A 25,058-nucleotide genomic window follows, 5' to 3' on the forward strand; every position below is an offset into this window, starting at 1 on the left:
GATAGTCCTAGAAATCTTAGAATAGTGTATATTTAAAAGGGAGTTTATGGAGAAATTTGATAAAAATCTTATTAAACTAAAAATTATTATAAATTATTATAGTTAACCTATATAATCACATTTAAGGTATATATATATAAATAAATAATATGATGATGATATTTACCTAAACTAAATGTGAAATTCGAAGTACCATGCTAGATGCTATATAAACTTGGTCAATTATAAGAATTTTCAGTTCTTACTAAAATATTTAATAGTTTAAATAACTAAAAACAGATGACGACACAAACTAGATCTAAAAAAAAATATGACAAATACTTCTTAATGTAGTGATTGAATTATTAATAGATTAATGTGTTATAATTTACTATTAATAAAAAGAAAAAACACCTGATGTAATGTTTGTATTTAAGTAAATAATTTTCTTTCTAAGTTCCATCCACCATATCATTAAATTAAAGAGCAAGTAAATTTTGTGAGAGCGTAGTTTCATCCGCCCGTGCAAAGTTCCTGTTGTACCTGGGGATTGATGATATTATTAATTTGAGCGGTAGAATCCAATGAATGAATATAATGGGTGTTATCGCAAGTGGTTACATATGATAAAATATGACGATAAAATATCGTAACCTTGTCTCTGCTATCCTTTTAAATATTACAGAGAGGTTCAAAAATCACCGCATGCACTTACTTTTTGGCTCATTACACGAAAAGCTATCTTGAATCCTAAGGCATAGTTAGCTGGAGTGGTTACTTTCGTTATCTAAATAATATTAAAAACAAAACTGGTTTCGATGTTTGAAAGGGACGAAAATGTCGCACGCGGTTTGGCTCAGAGCAAAAATTATAAAGACATGACGGCCTTCAGGGTGCAGTGAGGTGCCGACTATTGATTTTAGAGTTTAGTTTGTGTTGCAGAGTGGTTATTGACCATCTCCACTTTCCAATTTCAACCATCGCTCTCTGGTATCTGTCTCCCTTTCCAATTCTGTAGTTTAGCTTTTCAATAACAGATCTGTATCGTTAATTTGTTTCTCCTGTTGTGTATAGTTATTTGGAGGACCGCAATATATTGGCTGTAATATGTTGGGTGTTTTAGGCCTCCTGTCTTTTTCTGTGTTATGCCTTCCCTCTTGCAGGAACATACCCTTGATGGTAACGCAACTCTGTGCTTTAGCTCGCACCGTCTACTCTTTCCTGCTGAGAACTGCTTCTAATCTGCGGGGAGCAACTTACTCCTCTAGATCTCCTGCAATTTTTGGAACTTACTATGGCAACATTCATGGCGCGACTGTGCCATGGAATAATGTAATGGCCGGCTATTCTGGCTCCGTGTTCTAGACCGCCCAGCCATCTGGTCATCTTACAATAAGCTGCTGGGTGTATTCATGTCGAAGATTTTATGTATCAACTCTGTCAGATCGGAGCAGTTTACTTTCACTGCTTTTAACAATTTTCCGCATACCTTAGATTTTGCGTTTTACAGAAAGATTTGTACTTTATTCGTAGCCATAGTTAGGGAAGATAATACCTAGAAAAATTTGTGGAACAGTGGACTTAGTTCACATCTCCATCGTTAGATGTGTAAACAGTTCATATGAAATAGTGTACAAGATGTGTAAACAGCTCATATGAAATAGTGTACAAAACATATAGTATAGACCATACAAATAGAGGAGAAGAAATTGTTTATTTCATCGGTTGATTGCCTCGCTTATCGATCACAGAGAGGTAGACATCTTACAATCTTTTAGACCACTTTTTAAATATATACAAATTTATTTTTTTAAGCTTAAGTGATCGTTATGGGTTGACTCAATGTTATATCTTTAATCATTAATAAGGATTATTTTTTCCAATGAATCTAACAGATCTCTAGATAACTTAGATTTTGCGTTCTTAAGAAATAATTTTATTTTGTTCAATATTTCGTTTTGATAATAATTATTTTTTTCATGGCATTTAACAAACTTTTCCATAGTGTTTTATAGAAAGATGTTCATTTTATTTATAGCATACAATATGAATGTTTTTTAATCCATATAGCATACACTATATGTGATATTATATTTTTATATATTTCTTCGATCTTTATGAATTAGTGGTTACGGTTATGGTTGAACTTTAGTTGAATTTTGATCACAAATTATGATATAAGAATAATCTGTTTTTTCTGAAATTTTTTTAAGAAAATAGTTTCACATAGTTTCATATCTAATCTTGCACAAATTCTTGTACTTGTCTAACTTTTTTTTTATAACATTGTTTATCACTGTTTTTTGAAAAGACAATTCACCATAAAGAAAATTTTTAATGGATACTTATTACTAAAAAGATATTTAGTAAACTAAATCACAATAACAAATGAACACAATATTAATATATCTTATAAAAAAATTAAATCTCACTTTGATGTAGCCCACAGTGTTAATGTATTTTATGAAAGGATTAAATGTCACTTTGATGTAGTGCAAAGAGTTTTATCAAAGGATTAAATATCATTTTGATGTAGTGCAAGAGTGTCTTTGTTTCTCTTCAATGTTATTATCTTGCCATAAATTAGCTAAATGTATAGCCTACATCAAGGTGTCAAATAATTAAAATGTTCAATATTTTATCTTCCTAATGTCTATTGACTTTTGTCTTTTAGTCATTAATAATAATTTTTACAGTGTATTTTGACGAATTGGATATAGCTTTTCCATTCCTCATGTTGAACTCAACTTAATAGGAAACTTAATTTGGGTAGCAATTATTTGAGATTTTTTGTTTGAATAAGCATTTTAGTATTTGTTTTTATTTTATTTATATTTTATGAAACCAGTGTCTTTAGGTGTGAGACCAAATCATAGAAAACAAAATATAAAATATTTTTCTTTATTCATGCTTACGAAACATTGGGGGGACTCGAGTGACTTGTTTTCCCTCTTGGTATACGTAACTCACATTGTCCTCCTGTGGTATTGGGTCCATGGTATTATAATAAATTTTATTTTTACACTGGTGTGAGTAGGAAGTAACTGAAATTTAATAGATTTATTGTTATTGTAATAAAAAATATCTAATCTCTTCGCCTAAAAGGGTTTTCCATTGAAATTCAGCCTTCAGTTCACGAGTTAATTTGTTTTAGTATACAATAAGTGATATGGAGAAGATGAATTGTGCCAATTTCACCTTGTGGAAATCAGAGATGGAGGATTCATCACATGACTACAATCCAACAACACCAAGCCTCAACCACATCACATTCTACTGATAGTTGCTTGATTGGTCTATAAGCAATGTTTCAGAATTAAGTTCAAGGTTGTGTCTTGTAAGGCATGCAAACAAGTTCTCCATCAAATAGTGGATTTGTAAATCATTCCCTCCTTCACTCGGCCATTACAATAATTAATTGTATGTGTTTACAATATATTTCCTTAGTGATCTATGGCTCCACATTGACATTACATGATCATATTTACAAAAATAGAGTTAAGATGAAAAGGGATTTCAAAAACCCCAATACCCCTATCCTTGATGTTCTATAAACAAAAAAAGTAAAGCTTTGTAATTAATAGCTCTTACATCAATAACATTTTCCATGTCCTTAGTTTCCACTTCAAATAATGTCATTCATATTTCATGGTCTAGTTACATTCTTACATTCCACACATTACTTCCTGATTATTGGTTGCTTCACAAGGCTTCCACACAGAACAAGTTTAGCTCATTATTTTTCTTGGATACATTAAATGCATTTATGATCCCGATGAGCATGTACATGAACCTTTGAAAAATAATTCATTCAAGTCTCTCCTTCCTTTTAGTCACACACCTTCCAATGTTATGGATCCCCTTCTCTACCTCCCAGTCCCTTGGGAAATTACTTCCTTGGAAAGGCTTCCTTGGATAAGAAGAGGCTCAAGACTTATAATATCTTACAACCAATACATTGCTATGAGTTAGTTTAAATAACACAACAAATTTTTCATAATATAACTCATGGTGATAAATGTATGTTATATGTTTCCAGTGTCACCAAAATGCCCTCATCCCAAAGATTTTTAGCTTCATAGCCATCATTTGTCTTTCCTTGATAGCTCATCATCTCACTTGTATCATAAGCATGGAGTTTCCATGAGATTAATCATAATAATTTAAATCAAATATTGTTCCTTTTTTTTTTTTAATTTCCCAAGCTTGCTTCATATAAGAATCGTATTTCATACATATGTGTTTCTTAATATAATATTTGACTCTTGCATATGTTAGTACTCATCCTTCATTATCATAAACAAGACCATTTCAATGACATTTTGTACTTTTAATTAGCCAAATAGTGGTAAGTATTCATATATAAAATCCCTTCATCGTAAGATTTATAACATCCCCTAAAGTCACCTTAGAATTATTATACACATAATAATTCAATAAATTTCAATTGATTTAAAATAAATTGAAATAGAGCTATGATTGTGTTATTTTTTTTCATCACAATCATTCCAAACATTCTATAATGCATTGAAACATTTATTCTAAAAAGAAAAGGGTCAAAACTAAAAGATACATATCTCTAAATTCATGAGTAATTAACTTCCACTTTGCTTTGTAGGATGAGAGATTCTTGCCACTCATTCCACTATTCAACAATTCCTCAAAATTATTAGAAGTTATTTATTTTCATGACATTCAATCACACAATTGGTTGTCTCATTGAAGCATGCATGCACTCAATGCACCAATCATATACAGAATGATGATTGATAATATGTCTGTCATGATGAAATCATGTTTTAGTAACTCATGGATACATCATAATGATTCTAGCAATCTTTACATAGTGGGGGATTCTTTCCTTTCCGGTAACCCACTAGGTATTAATTAAAAACTTGTTTTCATATATCAACAATTCCATACAATTTTCACATCAATTGTAACCACATCCCTCCCACCACCTTAAACTATTTCAAGCTATAGAAGATGTTCATTAATTTGATCCCCAACATTTGTTATGAGGATTAGGTTAGAAAAAAACCTCATTTGTGCAAGTCTACAGAATTTAAATAATTATATCATTGTTGCATTTAGTTCTTTGAGATCTCTTAGGTGATACCAAATTTACCTTAATCTAATTGCCAGAACAAAAGTTACACTCAATTAAAGGATAACCTATCATAAGAAGGCATATCAGGAGCTTTATCATGTGGTGCCCTTTTGGCCTCCATATATCTCTTCATAAGTCATTTGTGTGGGTCCTTTCACTAGGCCGATGACATATTTCTATAGTGACATTGCCTACAGCGTTTGACATGAATTGCATGGACAACAACAATGGGTGAGGAGAAGTGGTAAGGTTATACAATGGAACTATGATAGGTCAGCCAACCTACCTTTGCCAGTGTGCCTTCCTACTTTGTAATATGTATTAATCACTACGAGGAGTGGTGAGAGGCGATAGAGTTCCTACACTCCAAGGTACAACCAGATGCCACCATTATGCCTCCCACCCATTATCAAATAGTGTTTGGATGAGTGTATTAGCCCTCGCCTATTTGTTAAACCTTATCATTAAAACTGACATCCAATGGTGTGTGTCTACTAACATGTAATGGTTTCTGTGATGAATGGCTCCTTGAGTGCTTACTTGGTGTAGGCCCACCAAAATTCACACAACTCTATCTCTGCCAGTTGCCAATGCCAACAACATATCATTCATCATAGGAGATAGAGATCCTAGGGTAATTTTTGTGAATGGGAAGATGACTACCTTGCTCATGCTTAACATCTTACAATCTTGAAGTAAGCCTACTCTTAGGAGCTATGGTCCAAGGCCTATGGTTTCAACCTTTAAATTAAACAAGGTAACCAGTGTTGGATTCGTTTGACTATGTATTTACTTATGTGCTATCAGAATACATTAGTGTGACCATAAACACATAACTACATATTAGTCATGAACATCATGATAAACAACACCATTTAGCTAGACACCAAGCTTTATTCTAATCATGGACATATTAGTGAGCTTCACAATTCACATAGTCCTTTATATTCATAACACATGAGATATTTCATCATTCATATTTAACATAAATTCATTATAGTCTATAAGACAATATTCGTAAGAAATTTACACTTATATGTGTATTGAAACATTCCTGGAAACAGATGGAGGGATTTTAACTCTCCACCCAACCATAGGATAGACACACTGCAATATTTGTTGTAGCCAACCACCCTTGAGCCTGATTCAAATTCTAAGGGGATGTGTATTCACAGAATTTCACACGTAAGGCCTAATCACATAATCAAGAGAGGGGGTACACTTTCTAGGTGGTTTATCAACCTACCTCTAAGAGTAAGCACTATAGTGACTTACTTTCTCTTTGGGTTAAAACAAAGATCTCTCCCCACTATTAAGTGGTTTATATCTCTAATTTAGGAAGTAAGATCCGCTTCTTTTGGTGGTTTATCAAATTCATGTCAATCGAAAGAACCACAAGGGCCCATAGTCCATTGTCTAGGTGGTTTATCAACCTCCTGAAAAGCACCATACTGACTCAGATTGCACTATCTAGGTGGTGTTGACGCTATGATCAACACCCTCCAAAATCTTGCCTACACATGAATATTGAATCCTACTGAGGATCTAACAATATATTTGCTTCATGATCAATGAATCTTATGCTAAGTGTTTAAGTCTTCTTCCCAATTTCTAAGTGTCAAAGCCACTTGCACACACATTTTTAATTCTTAACAAGTTCATGAGCACCTTATTTTATGCAAGCTTGAATAGGCATAGCACGGTCTATCAAGATAGTGTTTTTGCATTGTTCAACTTATGATGAAAGTTACTGCACAATTTCATTTGAGAATCTCTCACTTTTGTTTGTGATTGTACTTCTTTTTTGGTGAGCTTTTCCAACTGTTGATTTTGTGCACCTTCGCTTTCACAACCGTAGCTTTCATGTTTATCACTGTCTCTTTTGTTTGTTTTCACATAAATAAGTGTCATTTTCATGTTATCTTTGCTCTAGCATGTGTCACTTTCAATTTCATTCAAAATTTACAAGGTTTTATGTGAAACTTTGGTGCCAATGAGTCTTGTTTATCATGTACACAAGTATTACACTCATTCTGAAATTTTTAAGCATTATCACACAATTGTCGTCATTGTCATCGTAAAGTGTACCTTAAATTTCGTAGTTGTGGGAAATTTTCGCATTATCATCGCATTGAGGGGATTATATTGTTCATTTGTTTTGAGTTATCAATGTTGTGTCATTGATTGTTTGGAGTGAGTGATCATTTTCAAGTTTTTCCCTTGCTCACTTTGACGCCACTAATCCTGCATTTAGTCAGATTCTAAAAAATTATTTCCTAAGAAATTTGTCTTCACTAAACCCCCCTGAACCATGCACTACGTAGTCTCAGCCCTCAAGCTCAGACCTTTCCTCTTGGAACTACACAATGTGTAGTTCTTGCCTTCTAGAACAACACATTGCACAGTCTCAAAACTCAACCCTACTCCCTTGAGCTCAGGAACTATGCAACCCTGCCTCCCATTCAATTCCTTATGCACATTGTGTAGTCTCAAGCCTCAACCTTCCAACCTAACTCCTTGAGTTGCACAACTATGAAAGCCCTGTGCCTCTTTCCCTCAAGAACTGCGCAATGGGAAACCTCAAGCCTCAAGCCTCAAGCTTGCCTCCTTAAGCCCCTCAGCTGTGAAGTCACCCTAACCTAGCCTCTCTAAACTCCACATTGTGCAGTCTCAAGCCTCAGTCATGGCCCCTAACCTCTTGAGCTATGCAATTGCACAATCCCTGAGCTAGCCTCCCAGTCCTACCTCCAAGTTCTATCTCAGCCTATGATTTTGATGAGGCATGATAGACTAGTTGTTTTCAGACTGATTTCATCATTTCATGAGTGGCTTTTAGTAGTAGGTATTATATCTTGTTATGACACAATGATAATGAGGAATATGAAGAACGAGACGACGTTAGAAGACATCTTTTACAGCTACAAAGACAAAGTTGATCATTAAAGAGAGTATGAAGAGACACTAATTTTCGACAAAAGATCGAAGATCATGATCATATGAAGACTCCATATCTACCATCCCCTTGGAAGATGAATATAAATAAAATGCAAGATCCATCATGAAGATGCAAATAAAGCAACAAAAGGAGCATCTTGGAAATGCTGCATCATCATGAAGTTCTATGTCATCACTGTCATGAGTCCTCTCAAGAGTCACATGTGCCATAATGTATTTCCACATCGTTTTTGGAATGTAATTATGTAATTTCGAAAATTCAAAAATGAAAATATGTGGAAGACAAAGGGTCACACATGGAATATGAAGAGTCACTATTGAGTTCTAAAGTCCTATAGAAACTCAAAGGTCATGTAAGAATTCAAAAAGTGATTGTGAAATCTTAAGAGTCATGAGGGAGGTCAAGACACACATGGGAGGTCAAGAGCCACTTCATTTGTTATAAATATTCCCTCATAAATCAGGTAAAGGGAATTTTAGGACTTTAAATTTCACCTTGGCTTCTCTAACTTTGCATAGGAGAGAAGATCTTTATTTGGAGAAGCAAGTCGTAACCTAATGTTCCACTATTGGGGCTACTATGGTAGCATTGTACTGGTATATCTTGGCACTTCCACTTAATATATGAAGCTTGATGAGCCAAAAGATTTTCATGCATGTATCAGGAATATTTTAGGACTATTCTTTATATGTTTGTAGTATGTGTTTCGTTCATATGTATTAAGGAAATTGAATATTTTGTTTGCTTTGGTAGTTATCTTGTTCAAGATGCATTGTATTTGGTTTTATGATTGTGGTTTCCTTGTGAAATCCTTTTAAGACTAACTTGCAGTTCTCTTATGCTCTTGTGTGTCTCTTTTAAGATAATACTATTAGTTTTCTTCTAGATGCTCACTCTCTTTCTCCCTATCATGAAAGTTCTTTGTATACATTGCAATTATATGCCTTATAATGTCAACTTGCTTGTTTGTTCCAAATAATGTTCTATAACCTCTTATGTTAAAATTTGTAGCCAAGGAAAATCCCTAAGGACAATGGAAATTGGTTCTATTCATGGTTTGGGCTCCTACTCCAACTCGTGTGAGGTCTAATTGGGACATCACATGAAGGAGGACCCTTTGTTTGATAGATAAAATTTGTTCCCGTTGATTCTATTTTGAATCTCTCATCTTAAATGGATCTTTCCAAAATCATAATCCCAATGTCTTTCGAACCTATCTCCTAGTAAACTTTTCATCTCTCTAAAACAATTTCATGAGTTGTCTCAATTCAGGTTTGATGGTGAGGGCGGGACATTTATAACCAAACATATATATGATTTTCTTTCTTTTTGTAAATATAACGAAATCAATGATGAAGATCTTGTTTGTATATTATTCACCCTCACTCTTGAAGCTAGAGTTAAGAAGTGGTGTTAGACATTACCATCTGCTTAAATTCATTCATTCGATCAATTTCTCAAGGAGCTTCATCAAGCTTTTGATAGGTATGATTATCAACATGTATGTAATAGGGTTGATCTACTGACAATGAAATTTGGTGAATCTTTAAGGATTTTATTAATCACTTTTTTCACCATTTCTATGAATATCACGAGGGAGTGATTGATTCAAGTTTTATTAGTGAAAAGTTTTAGACCTTGGTTCTTCTCTCTGTGAAATCATTCACATTTTAACCCTTTGATGATTCTACTCTCCCAACTTATGCTTATCATGAGACACCAAAAATTTGTGAGGAGGAACCTACTATTCTATTTTTTTCCTTATCCTCCTCCTTTTTCATTGCCAATTTGTGTGCCTCCTTGTGATATTGTTACAGTCGAGAAATATGAAAATCGAATTGTTTTTCCGTTTTTACAACTTTCATCTAATTACCATGATTCAGATGTTATTGAGGAGGATTTGGAATGGTTTAACAATTACACATAGCTTGAAGTAAAATTTCATCCCTTAGTTTTCCAAATACATAATCCTAGTCTTAAATCTAATCAAATTGAAAACATAATTTCATCAAGGGATTCTTTTCAATCTCTACCATCTACATCTCATGATTCCTTGTTTCACGATCCACTTGATCAACCTATTGAAACTCTTAATGATGTTCACCTTGTTGTTTCAAACAGTAATCAAGAACAAGGTAGTTACATTTCACATGTAGAGGAGAAAAGTGTTGAAAACATGTTTCATCTTTCTTCTCTCTTCCAGGATGAGAATCTTGCATTTTTGGCTAATCACTGATCTTTTGATCTTGATAACCTATCAAATGATTTCAAATCCTTCATTCAAGTTTAGATTTTGGACACTCATTGCCATGACATCCCTATTTCCATTAAAAAATGTGGTGATGGATATCCAAGTACATATAATGAGATATTTTCCTTTTTTTAAGGCTTAGATTTGTGAAGCATCGATTCAAAACTACTTTACATAGTTTTAGATCTTCATTTGTGTGATGGGAATTTATTTTATTTCATAATGATTCTAAACTTTATTCAAGACATGCATCTTCATATATCAAATATGAAGAAACAAACTATCAGGCTTTGAAACCTTGGTATGCCCTATTGAAGAACATCATGGTCAATATGAATGTTTCATTCATATGCCTATCTTTGATCATTATTATGATGAAGATAATCTCATGGAACATAACATGCATGTTGATCTGTTGTTTTTACAAGCTCAATTTAATTTTACAACTAGTGTTTCTCCACCTAAGTCTTTTCATCTTTCCTCACCTTTAGCACACTACTCATTGTACCTAGATACATGCCATAATTTTATTATACTAGCAATCTCTCTAAATCCTTTATATATTTATCCCATTGGTCATGGTCGCAATCAGGTACAGGATGTTTTGGTCTTATGACCAAAAGATGAAAATTCTAAATCTATTATTAATGCTCTGTTCAATTACAAATCTTACATATGTCAGAAGGAAGATGTTATACTTCTAAATGATCAAGGGAGTTTTCTGACTGATGCATCTCAATTTTCCATCCATCAAGAATATGATAAGCTAAATTTTGAGTTTGATCACACCAAGGGAAATAATAGTGTTTTCATTGATACATCTAATGACAGTGGTGTCCATCTACCTGTTGATTTTTCTAAGAAACCCAAATTTGATGTTCCAGCATCAAAAAGTTCAGAGACCTATCAAGAACTTGAGACACTTTAGCCCCTAATGATGATTATGTCAGGTTCTTACTATCCCATTGATATCTCCGAACTAATTTGGATCCATATTTTCACACATCATTCTTCCCTTAATATCTATCCACTGATTATGAGTTCATTCTCAAAACACTTCCGATATTTTCAAGTTGATCTTCACGATCTTCAAGACAACATTTCTATTCAAATGAAAGATTCTTGTTTGATCAATCATTGTTCATCATGTGAATCCCTCGTATCACACTCAGTATTGGGGAGGATATATTTTATAGATATGCACAGTTTGAAAGCCTGTGATTCTAATTGTGAAGAAGAAAGTCATTTTTTTCAAGAAGATTCCTCCCTGTCCAATGCTTCTAATGTTGGTCACCTTCCTATCACTTTTGTGCATTTCATAGATCTAATCATCTTTTTTGAACAATCTCTCTTCCTGAGTGATAGTATATTCTCTACTCATTTGGTGAATCAAGATCCTTGTGTTGATATGAGTACCTGTTTTGACTTAACCCTTACTTAACCTTTCACCAACTTGGTATCTTAATTAGTTTCCTAAATTTGCGATGTAAGTTATTTCCTTAAATACCATAAGATTTCATATTGTTGGCATGATGTCTAATAAGATACAAAGTGAACCAATTGAGAATCAATGATCTTATAGTCCCCAATCTGGTCATAGTCATTTTATATTGATCAATTTTGTTGTATCGCGTGATTTTCATATTTAGATGCTTGTCAGATAGTTGAGGAACATCAGCATGAGGTGATGGCTATCTCAATTTCTCACCATCTTGGTAGGGCTTCTAAACAAGAGCAGATCGAATTCCCCTCAGAAGATTCTCTTTGCGATGTGAATGTGTTATTCAAAAATTCATTTTCTCATTAGCATAAGGGTTTTCGAATTGATTTCCCGGATATCAAGATCCAATCACAAAATGGTTAGAATAATTTTACATGGCAAGGTCTATCACAAATAATAAGTTCAATATTTTCTGATGTTTTCATAAAATGAAAACATGAATGAATGTACTTTATTGAGCATCCTTCATGGTTTGTATGGACATCATTTTAAGAAACAAGGTAAAGCTCAAAAGTGATTAGAGCTAGTAAGTATGGAACATCTTTCTTTTGATGAACAATACCTTCGATTCATTGTGCAAGTTTGTCAAGTTGTAGTATTTTCTTGTGCCCAATGCTTTATACTGCTTTTAATTGCTTCTATATTTGTGATTGTAGGATGAGAGCAACTACGGTGACTACATTGCAAATTTAATTATACTTAACCCTAAGCTTCTAGCTTGTTAAGTTAGGAGTAGGTTTAGGTGCATTTTACCTTTCTAATTTCATTATATGACCCTGCACTAGTTCTTGCATTTGATTTATATGACTTTTTTCCATGCTCTGTTTCAAGTTAAGGTCTACTTCCACTCTTCTTGCTTTTCTTTAATAAGACTCTACATGAAAATGCTCCCACTTGGCTCAAAATTCAGTGTGGAAAAACTTGAAAAGGGAAATTGTGATGAAGAATAATGCTTGGCTTTTTTGTTGTCCTCTTCTCTATCCTGGGTTTACATATATTTAAAGTCAATGATGTATGAATGGAAAATATGATCCATTCGAATGGAAAGTCTTTGGTCCAACAATAAAGCTTGTATGTATTCTAGGATCCTCATTCCTTGACACAGTGTTGTAATTAAACAATGTTCTTCTTGCCGATTCAATCAAGTAGAAGAAGGGGGAGGGGAAAATGAATAGCGAGAAAACCAATATCATAGGTATATATAACCTTATATGAAGGACCAACCTCTTCTACTCTCAATAATTTGGGATCCCTCTTCCACCCCATTAAATAATAAGTGTCAAAGAATAGTTATCTAAATAAGTAAATAAAGGGTGAAAGATGAGAAATGCTTTCTGCACAGAGAGGTGAAGCAAGTAACTTTGTTGGGGTATTATTCAGTCTCACTGGAAGCGAAGCAATTCTTATCTTCCTATAGTGACTCCACTCGGGTAATGTCCAGGCTTGTTGGCAGGGGAGCATCACTAGAGATGAAAACTAAGACTCTGACTATATTAAACTTGGAATTTATATTACCCTTCTCCCGAATAAAAAAAATTGTGATTTGGAAAGCTTTGTGAATATGTTTAGACGAGAAAATGAATAGAGGAAACTATATCCATAACTGGTCGAATGGGAAGCCAATGTAATCCATGTAATGAATATATAATTCTTGAAAGATTGAGACCTCTTATGTAAGGATAAAACATGAACAAAGAAGTTGTAGTTCTACCAGTGTGTCGCCAAGTGTTGACGTTGTGATCAACGCCCTTCAAAGTTTTTCCTACACGTGAATTTTGGAGAATATTGAGGATCTAACAATATATTTACTTCATGATCAATGAATCTTATCTTAATTGTTTAATTCTATTTCTTAATATATATGTGTCGAAGTCACTTGCATACACATGTTTAATTGGTAACGAGTTCATGAGCACATTCTTTTATGCAAGCTTGAACGTGCATAACATAGTTGTTAAATTGGAAACTAGGGCCAAGCTCCATTTGGGTCACCTCAATTATGGTAGCTGATATTTTTCTTGGATTCCTCTCATTGAGAGGTGTATGATTGATCTAATGGTCATTTGATTCCGACATGTATTCATGGAGATATGAATTTATTTTATTACTTGACAATTTGTCAAGGTTTGCCAACAAGCAATACAGTGTTTCACACACCCAGTCTATCCTCAAAGTGGAATATAAAAGGAGGAGACCTTGTGGAATTATACCAGTCATCTCATCATCTCATCACTACTCTCTCCTAGCTTGTTTGGGTATGCGTAGGAGGATCAACTCTCTCTCACGTGGGAAGAAGGAGGATGCAGTTCTTTTTTGGCAGCATTGACTTAGGTTGACCGAAGTGTAGGAGGATTGTTTCAATAGCGTTGACCAGCATGAGGGTGCCTTTGACTATGGATTAGTGTGGGGAGTCTCTTCCAAGTGAGCTGCAGTTCAGAATAGAAAACGTTGACCTCTGTTTGACCATGAATTTGACCAGCTTTGACTGGTTAGGGCTGACTGTAGAACTATAGATATGTTGACTATTGATTGACCACCTTTCATTGACTTTTTTGGGCTGCTTACTATTGTTGTTGGAGGCCGAGTTCTCCTAGGTTGACTTGAGGTCATTTGGGAGCCGTTTGACCAGATTTGACCTTTCTGGTTAGGGTTTTATTACTGTTGTTGTAAAGTCATAGATTTGTGATATTGTACTCTCTCTCTCTCTCTCTCTCTCTCTCTCTCTCTCTCTCTCTATTGAGCTATTGAATAATATTGAAGAATTGATCAAAGGGTTTCCCCACATTTTGGTTTGTCCCTATATGGTGCCACATCTTGTGTCTCTTTTCTTGGCTTGTCTTCTGTTGTTTACATTTATGTTCTATTAGCATTTAACTATCATGTTGATGTGATTGTAATACTGAAATTGATATTGGGCTAATAATAAGCTTTGATGTAAATTGCTCTCAAGCATAGAACATACCATAATTTAACATGGTATCAGAGGTGAGGTGAAGACAAATCCCAAACAAGAGTAAGAGAAATCACTGGAGATAGTTGGAAAAATAGAAAAGGCTTCATGGGTTCCTCATTACAATTCCTAGCCGAAGAAAATCTTCGTGAGAAGTCTGACTATCACGGATGGAAGATGTCTCTTGATATGACATTGGAAGAGCAAGAAGTGTTGGACTATGTGAGGGGCAGAATTCCAAAGCCTCCATCAAATGCAACGATTGCTACAAAGAAAACGTACACTAAGGGTGAAATCAAAGTGAGGAAGATCATCCAAGACTCAATTGACAAGCGTCTAGTAGCCTACATTTCCGAGTTGAACACCTCCAAGGAGATCTATGATATACTGGTAAGATTGTTTAAAGTTAGTGATGCAAATCAAGTTTTGTTCCTAAAAATAAGTTGAAGGATATTAAGAAGGGCAAGGATGAAGATATTTAATCCTACTTCTTAAGGATCATTGAGATCAAGAATGATCTCTTATCGATTGGGGAAGTCATTCCTGATAGGGAACTAATTATCACTATCTTTGGAGGTCTCTGATCTGAATGGTATATATTTAGAACCACTCTTCTCAATAATGATTGAATTTAGGCATTTGAAGAATTTATGTCGAGATGCATTCAAGAAGAGAAAAGGGCGGGGGAGCAAGAAATGCCTTCAAGCAAAGGAAACCCCACTTCTTTCACCTCTCATGCCAAAAGGAGAAATAATTTTAGGTCTAGAGGTCAATTCAAAGGAAAACCTGGATCAAAAGGTGGAAGGAAGGGAATATTCTTTGTTGCAATAAATTTGGCCACTATGCAAGGGACTGTCCAAATAGAAAGGACACATCAAATGATGATGATCAAAATAACTCCAGGGGAAACCCCAACCACAATCAAAGGAATGGCAGGTTCAATGGCAAAGGATAAAGGAATGTGGGAAATCAAGGAAGTGGTCAACCCTCCAAGAAAGCAAGGAACTCTAGGTATGAATAAAATGTTGTTAACAATAAGCAAGATGAGTATTATCTGATATTGGCCCTCTCCACTACCTCTCCTTCAGACTCATTAGGAAAATGGCTTATTCATAGTGGTGCCTCAACGAACTTCGTTGGCTACAAGGAAGCTCTCTCTAATCTGATAGAGAAGGAGACAAACTTGGAGATTATTCTTGGAGACAATTCCATCTATCCCGTAAAGGGTGTAGGGAATGTTACTCTTTAATTAAATCAAGGTAACCCAATTCCCTTACAAGATGTCCTATATGTACCTGATCTCAAGAACAACCTGGTGTCCATTTTGGTAATGGAAGACAAAGGCTATAAAGTGGCCTTCATCAATGGCAAGGTACGTGTGTGAATTTTTTTTTAAAGATGATTTGACTCTTGGGTTTCGGGTTGACTCTTTATATCAAGTTGGAGGAAGTCCATTGGAAGTTATGTCCTGTGATGCATCTCTACAGTCTAAACTATGGCACTGAAGGTTTTCCCACCTTCATTATAAGGCTCTACCTGATGTGAGAGAGATGGTGATAGGGATGCCCAAGTTCAAAGTAGAGCATGAAGGTTTATGTCTGGGATGTGCCAAAGGAAATCTCAAAAGGGGACCATTCCCCTCAAGCCATAGCAATACCTATAAGATTTTGCAGTTGGTTCACTATGACATATTTGGTATGATTCCCATGAACTCTTTGTGAGGATATCTATATCATCTCACTTTTATAGATGATTATTCTCACAACATTTGGATATACTTCTTGAAAAAGAAGGATTAAGTGTTCTCCTGGTTTCGTCACTTCAAAGCCTTAATCGAGAATCAAACGGAGAAGATAACCAATATTTTAAGGACTGATAATGGGATCGAGTATGAATCCAATGAGTTCCATGACTTTTGAAAAGAAGCTGGCATTAAGAGGGAGGCCCCAACACCATACACTCCTTGGCAAAATGGTGTGGCTGAAAGGAAGAATCGTACGATTTTGGAAGCTATTTGTTCCATGCTCCATGATCAAAGGTGTCCAAAGTTTCTATGCTCTGAAGTTGTCAATACCACCATATATGTCCAAAACTAATGCCCTCATCAAGCATTGGATTCCAAGACTCCAAAAGAAATGTTCACTGATAAGAAACATGATGTCTCTCATTTTAGAATTTTTGGAAGTCTCATATATTTTCATGTGTCGAAAGAGAAAAGAAGAAAATTGGGTGCATCTAGTAAGAAGGGAATCTTTGTGGGCTTTTGTGAAGCTTCTAATGGATATAGAATCTATGTGGCTGGTCAAAGGGAAGTCAAAATAATTCATGATGTCACCCTTGATGAAGATATGGCTCTTAGCAAGGTTGACAATCTACGTATTCTTAGGAAGATAAAGAAGCTGACACCAGGAAGTTAGATGAAAAGGAAGATGAGATGATGCCCGATGTGGAAGAACCTATGGATCCTATTGATCCCCCTCTATAAGAGCCTTCCTCTTCTAGGAAGAGGGCCTCATGGCTTAGGAGGACTCTTGAATATGTCGAGAGACATATTGCACCCAGAGGGACTTTCCGTGAAAGTAAGAAGCCGACTAGGTATCAGGGATACTTGACAATTATGAGCACCATCATTCAAAATGAGCCTTCATTGTTCAAATAAGTCGTGAAGAATCAAGTATGGAAGGATGTTATGAATGAAGAATATGAGTCCATCATGAAGAATGATTTTGGGATGCGGTACCCAGACCCCAGGACAAAACAGTTGTCACCTCGAAGTGGCTTTACAAAATCAAGCATGGAGCTGATGGGAGTGCTGAAAATTATAATGCTCACTTTGTTGCTTGAGGCTTCTCTCAAAAGGAAGGTGTAGATTATGATGAGATATTTGCACCTGTTTCCTGATACACCACCATCCACTCTATCATAGGCATTGCTGCTTCGCAAGGATGGAACCTACATCAGATGGATGTCAAGACCGCATTCTTGCATGGTTTGACTAAAGAGGAAGTCTATGTGGAACATACCGAGGGTTTTGAGATTCATAATTGGGAATCTCATGTATGTAGGTTGAAGGGAGCCCTTTATGGGTTGATGCAAGCACCCCGATCTTGGTATGAGAGGATCGATAGCTATTTGATGAAGCTGGGATTCACTAGGAGTGAAGTTGATCCAAACCTTTACTTTAAGGTTGAGGATGATAAGCCTCTCATACTGGTGTTGTATGTAGATGACCTCTTTTTGACAGGTGCAGACCCTCTCATTCATAAATGTAAGAGGGAGTTGGCTTCTAAATTTGAGATTAAGGACCTAGGACTGATGCACTATTTCCTAGGGTTGGAGGTCTAGCAAAAGCTAGGAGAAATTTTCCTATCTCAAGGAAAATACATGGTAAAGATATTGGAAAGATTTGGAATAGTAGATTGCAAGTCCGTGACTACCCCGATGGAGCTTATCTTCAAGAAGTTATGTGGTAGTTTTGTCAGACCTGTTTTGGGAAATGCTTCTTAGTATCGTCAACGCTTAGGAGCATTGATGTTCTTGGTGAACTCCCATTCGGATATATGTTTTGCAGTCAACACGTTGAGCTAATATATGGTTGAACCCCATCATTCACATTGGATTGGTGTCAAGAATATACTGATATATCTTCGGGGCACAGTCACACATGGACTAAGATACATTGCTGGAGATGTTAGGTTGCATGGTTATTCCGATGCTGATTTGGTAGGTAGTGTGGTGGACTAAAAGAGCACTTCCGAGTGTTTCTTCTCTTTGGGTTCTGCTTCGATTTTCTGGATGAGGACGAAGTAGAATTCAGTGGCTTTGAGCACCGCTAAGGCCGAGTACATTGCTACAAGTATTGCCTCCTTTGAAGTTGTCTGGTTCTAGAAGCTCTTTAGTAAGTTGTTTGGTCTTACGTTGGATACTACCATGATCCTCTGCGACAACTAGAGATGGATTCATTTATCAGAGAATCTTGTATTTCATGATAGCTCCAAGCACATCGATATCAGGTACCACTTTATCTGGGATATGCTACAACGAGGGGCAATAAGACTCCATGATATTGGGACTGATGAGCAGGTCATTGAAATTCTAACAAAGCACCTCGGAAAGGTCAAAGTCTTGACTTTCTGAGAACGACTAGGAGTCGTGGAGAGACCCTCTTATGAGGGTCCTGTATGATGCATACATTGAGCTCTAGGAGATCTAGGGGGCTTGGGGTACTTCTTGGAGTGATGAGAGACCATAGGGTGACTCACCCTCCCCTAGTGGTGCACTATGCATAGGGTGAATGATTGAGCCTTCCCCTGTGATACCCCATGGAAACATGTAGGAAGGATGAGTGGTTCATCCTTCTCCTATCGAGACATCCTACCCATGCAGTCTGGGACTCGTGGGAAGTATTTCTCATCTGTTCAATGAGTGGGGAAATGAGGATAGGGACCATACTAGTACTGATGGATGCATCATGTATCTACTATACGCCCTATGCTAGGATGACATTGATTTGGGATCAATTGGAACTGACTTCTGGTCAGTAAGAGTGATATAAATCACTCTCTTTTGGAACCGACTTCAGGTCAGTAAGAATGGTATGTGACACTCTCTTTATTTGGAACTGATTTCGAATTAGTAAGAGTGGTATGATGCACTCTCTTCATTGGGACTGACTTTGGGACAGTAAGAGTGCTATTAGACACTCTCTTTTATCTGGTACTGACTTCGGATCAATGGAGGATGGTATGATACATTCTTGATCATTTATTCTTCTTCATAGTTTAGTAGAACAGAGCAGACCAGTGTAGGGTAGTACATTTGATGGCAGAGATAGTACCGATAGACAAATGGAATAGCAGATGGAGTTGTCCCTAGTTGAGAGGGAGTGTTAAAATTAACAACTAGGGCCAAACTCCATGTGGGTCACCTAATTTATGGAAGATGATATTTTTATTAGATTTCTCTCATCAAGAGGTGGAGGGTTCATCTAACGATCATCTGATTCTGACATGTATTCATGGAGATATGAAATTATTTGTATTACTTGACAATTTGTCAAGGTCAACCAGCAAGCAAAACATTGTTTCACACAGCCACTCTATCCTCAATATGGCATATAAAAGGAGGATACCTTATGGCATTATATCACTCATCTCATCATCTCATCCCTTCTCTCTCCTAGCTTCTTTGGGTATGTGTAGGAGGAGCAACTCTCTATCACATGGGAAGAAGGAGGACACAGTTCTATTTTCGCAGTGTTGACTTATGTTGACCAAAGTGCAGGAGGATTGTTTCAGAAATGTTGACCAACTTGAGGGTGCCTTTGACTATAGATTAGTGTGGGAAGCCTCTTCCAAGCTAGCTGCATTTCAGAATAGCAAACATTGACCTATGTTTGACCATGGATTTGGCCAGCGTTGACTGGTTAGGGCTGACCGCAGAACTGCAGATATGTTGACTGTTGATTGACCACCTTTCATTGACTGTTTTGAGCTGCTTACTATTTCTCTTTGAGGCCGAGTTCTCCTAGGTTGACTTTAGGTCATTTGGGAGCCATTTGACTAAGTTTGTCCTTGCTGGCTAGGGTTTTATTATTGCTATTGTAAAATCACAGATTTGTGATATTGTGCTATCTCTCTCTCTCTCTCTCTACTGAGTTATGGAAGAATATAGAATAATTTATCAAAAGGTTTCCCCACATTGGGGTTTGTACCTGGCTGGTGCCACATCTTATGTCTCTTATCTTGGCTTGTCTAATGTTGTTTACATTTATGTTCTATCAGAATTTTACTATCATGTTGATGTGATTGAAACACTGAAATTGATATTGGGCTAAAAAGAAGATTTGAAGTAAATTTCTCTTAAGCATAGAAAATAACATAATTTAACAACAGTCCATCAATATAGTGGTTATGTGATGTTCAACTTATAATGAAAATCAACGCACACTTTCAATTGATAGTCTGTCACTTTTGTTTGTGATTGTACTTCTATTTCAGTGAGTTTTTCCAACTGTCACTTTTACGTACCTTCACTTTCACAAATGTAGCTTTCATGTTTATTACTATCACTTTCATGTTATCTTTGATCTAACATGTTTTGTTTTCAATGTCATTTTCATTTTGCAAGAATCATTTGCGCTTTTCTCTTACCATCACAAATGTCGTCTTTTGGCATGGGAAATGTTGTAGCTCAGATTTTTCCAGTTGGAAAGAATAAAAACTCCTTTAATAAAATCCATGAAATGTTTCAAAAGAAGATGGCGAGTCTTCACATTGTCTATTGTCTCATAAGAAAAGAAAGGATTTCGGTCAGAGCTTGTGATATTATGAGACAAAATTTTTATAGTTTTGTTTTTTAAAATTGACAAAGTTTTTAAGAGTTATTGCACTCTCGATTTGTACAAAACACTGGGAATTTTTCCCAAATGGCTCTTTAATTACAATATTTGGATTTATTTAAAAAAAATTGGTTCTGGTAAAGTATCCAATTTGAGCGCTATGGTTTATCATCCAACAACTATTATATTTATTTAAAGGTATCGCACATAAAATGTTCCAAAGGCAACTCCGAAAGATATCTCAAACTACATAATCCATAAACTTAGGATCATACTCTCACAATATATTAGAAAGGAAGCTCAAAGGTCATGATTTTCTAGCAAATATTGTGATGACAACTCCAAAGTTTTGTTCTAAATCTGTTATATCGAAAGGAATACTTGCTTCAGTGCATGCAAGCACCACTTGATCCAGACATCATTCTACCTATAGTTCAGAAGACATTATCCTCTCAAGAGGAGAGAGAGTTCTAGAAACTAGTTAAACTACTCCAGTTAAGTCTCAACATCTACGTTCTCACAAAAAAGCATGCCTTTTAAGGTTGAGTAAGTCAGATTCAATGAATATAGTTGTGGATTTTGATAAAAAATATGCACGGCACATTCTAATGGAGTTGATGTTCGAAACAACCTAGCCTATTTTATAGGTCAGATAATCAATGTTCTTGAAGTAGTGAATAATTTTGAACGTTCTAGTTCTACTTTTACCAGAAGCTCGGATGCCATTAGTGATTTACTTCGTTCTTTCAACTTCCCTAATTCATAAGTACAATTAGTGGAACGTGGGTGAAACACAGAGACTACGACGACTGATGGTAGTGGAAACCTCAACTTTGATAACAACAGAAGGAAACTTCACAAGGAGAGAAGAGAATCTAAAAGTCAGGGAAACAGATAAAGCTATTTATAAAAGAGAATCTAGTTGTTGCTGTGGATTATCCAAAGAATGATATTCACAAAAGAAGAATGAGTGCTCATATATAAATCTGTAATTTTTGGAGAAGATTGAAATGTAAATCAATCACCGTGCAAACTAATTCCTGTAGGTGGCCCCGGGAAGTGAATTTTGGCTGATTATTTCGGGAAAACATAGAAAAATTTAAAAACCCGCAATCTTGGTTTTTTGCAGAAGGACCCAAATTGACTTGAGCGTGGGAAATTTCCAAAAATTTAGAGCGTTTTAGATATTTTGCTAGTTCTTTCAAGGTTCGTTTTTGCAAAAACGTCCTATAAACTGGGGATGACTCATTCTGTTGGAATTCGATTTGTATAATGAAAATTTGATCGTTAGAGGAGACCTCAAGTTCACAAAACAAAGGTTGCAAAATTTCTCTTTCCGACATCTCTAGATCAAGGTGAAACATATTCCATTTTGAATTCGAATTCGAATTAAATATCCCTCTTAGTAAATTCCCATCAAAAATTCTATAACAAGTCCATATGAACGATGGTAGAAAAGTGAATATGGTTGATAGGCCAGGTCCCTTTGACCCTACTATCAATCCAAACTTTCTTGGAAAAGAAATTGTTAAATATATTTATCTCGCAAAGGATGGTCTCCATGGATTTCTTTTTGTACTATCTATTAGAAATCTATTTACTATTTCAAGGTTGTCTGCAAAGTATATGCATGATATAATGTTGAAACTAATAATAACTAATTCTCTAACAACAAACAAAGTAACTATAATGAAATAATCAACTCCTAACTTGAAATATGCATTCAAAAGATCTATCTCTCTGAAAACTATATCTTCTAGAAATCATTCAGAAATATCGAATTCTAAATACTCTTTACAAGAAAAAAGAAGGAAATATAGTGAATACTAAGTTGCTACTTAAGAAATAACAATAATAAAATTTAAGTACCAGCACTGGGAAACAATACTCCGTGGAATGGAAAAGAACAAATAACATGAAAAGAAGCTCAACTAGTGTGGAAACATCAATGATCTAGTGATAACCTTCAGGGAACAGTAGTAAAGCAACAACAATTTTAAACTAACTTATCTAAAGACAAATCCCTGCAAACCAATATTATGACTACTAATACTATCCCTACTCAAAATAAAGAACTCTAATTGCAATTAGTCTAACAGATAGATGGTTGATATGAAAAGATAAAATGAAAAGCTAATGATACAAATGAAGACAGTGTCTCATCTGTTATCACTCAGATTTTCCTTGAAGTTGTTAGAAGAAGGAAAGGGGTCTGAGGTAACCACAAACCAATCTTTTAAGTACAGAATCTAGCCAATCTATACTCAGAGAGGGCTCTCTCTTTATGATTTAGCTTTGTTTATGGGATACTAGGCTAGTTATGAAAGCTTGGGGGTTTTGATTTTGTTTGGTGGTGGAATTCAGGAGTAGATGCATAGAACAAGGTATTTCAGGCCATTGGGGTATGGAGTACACTGAAGATGGCTTAACTGGATTAGGTTGATTTAACAAAGGAGGGTTTCACAGGGCAAGATAGCTAAACAAAAGACAAATGATAGCTTAAAAGGGTGAAATGGTCTTGAAAGGGAGGAAGTGCAATTAAGAATGCTTCAACAAAGTTCAAGATGAGGGAAAGTGGGTGCTCATTAACAAAAAGCAATTAAGAATTCTTTGTTAAATGGTCACAATGGTAAACTAAGAAGCAAGGAGCAATTAAGAACTCCCTACCTATGATAGCTTGGAAGAAAACATTAAAAATATAAACGATTTTAAAGACATAATGCAGTAAAGCTCTTTCTGAAATATAATTTTTCGTTTATCATTTAGATATGAAACAAATATGAATATTTAAACAGGAAAACAGTAAAAACATAAGATATAGAATACTTATTTGTTCCTCATTTGACATAGGTATCCTGTAAAAGTCCTTTGCTTTATTACTTTGTCCAGCCAGCCATACAATAGTTGTTCAACAACACTTCTATTCCAAAATAAGGTTTCTTTAGAAATGTCTAAGAATCCACCCACAGTACTTCGAATGAGGAAGTACTTATACAAAATTTACATCAAAATATCTCCTTACTAAGAGATATATATTCTAGGAAAGCTAAATAACTTTTACATGAATGTAGAGACAGATGTCTCGAAAGTAGAAACTGAATGTGAAAAGCTTGTTTGTTGTCCCTGTTTTTGTTGAAGGAGCTGGAGGTAGGTCCTATGAATATGCATCTTGCTGTCTTGCTCATATTTATGTGTTGGCTGATTGATTTTGGCTTTTCACTAATACTCTTTTACCTATGACTGATATTCTTTACCTGTTTTACCATCATTCATCCTTTTTTACCAAAATTGACTATGGTAAATACTTCAATTTACTTCACTTTTTACCATGGTAAATCATAAGATGTTTGTCATGTTGGTCCACCAATCATCTCTCAGTATTCTTGTCCTTGTCAATTTTCTGAAAATTTCATTTGCTTCTGTGTATTTTACAAAATTTGGTTGCACTGGAAACAAGCGCCTCACTTCATGCTCAATATAAAAAAGGATCTCCAAACTATCATAGAGAACTCTCCCTATGGGCAATGCCTTGGGTGCAGATGAAATGGCAGATGAACTATCTTGACAGTTAGCTTGCTGATATAAATTGTTGATATAATCATCCTGCCTCATTAGCTTGTCATTGATGACTAAAGGACTTGGAAGTCCTTTACTTTGTAAGATGCCAAATTTCCCCATAAATTCATCTATGTCTTCCTACATATTTTGACATTTTTGTTCTAGGCCTTGCATTAGACCCCTTTTGGTCAATACTTTATTTTTATTTTTATTTCGAGGATGGTACCAGTTATATCCTCAATGTTTAGCTGTTCCAACTGATACCTATTTCTGTTGTTTATAAAGTTTATTAATATTATAGCTTCTTCAGGCTTCCCTCCTAGTTCTTCTTTGGTTTTTTTCAATCTCTTGAAGAGCAACTTTCACTAAGTCAATTTTTTCAAAAATGATTTGAATTGATGACCAAATATCAT

The sequence above is a fragment of the Pinus tabuliformis genome, chromosome X, assembly GCF_031772625.1.
Source record: "Pinus tabuliformis cultivar Carrire ecotype Pingquan chromosome X, CPIR1, whole genome shotgun sequence".
Lineage (NCBI taxonomy): Eukaryota > Viridiplantae > Streptophyta > Pinopsida > Pinales > Pinaceae > Pinus > Pinus tabuliformis.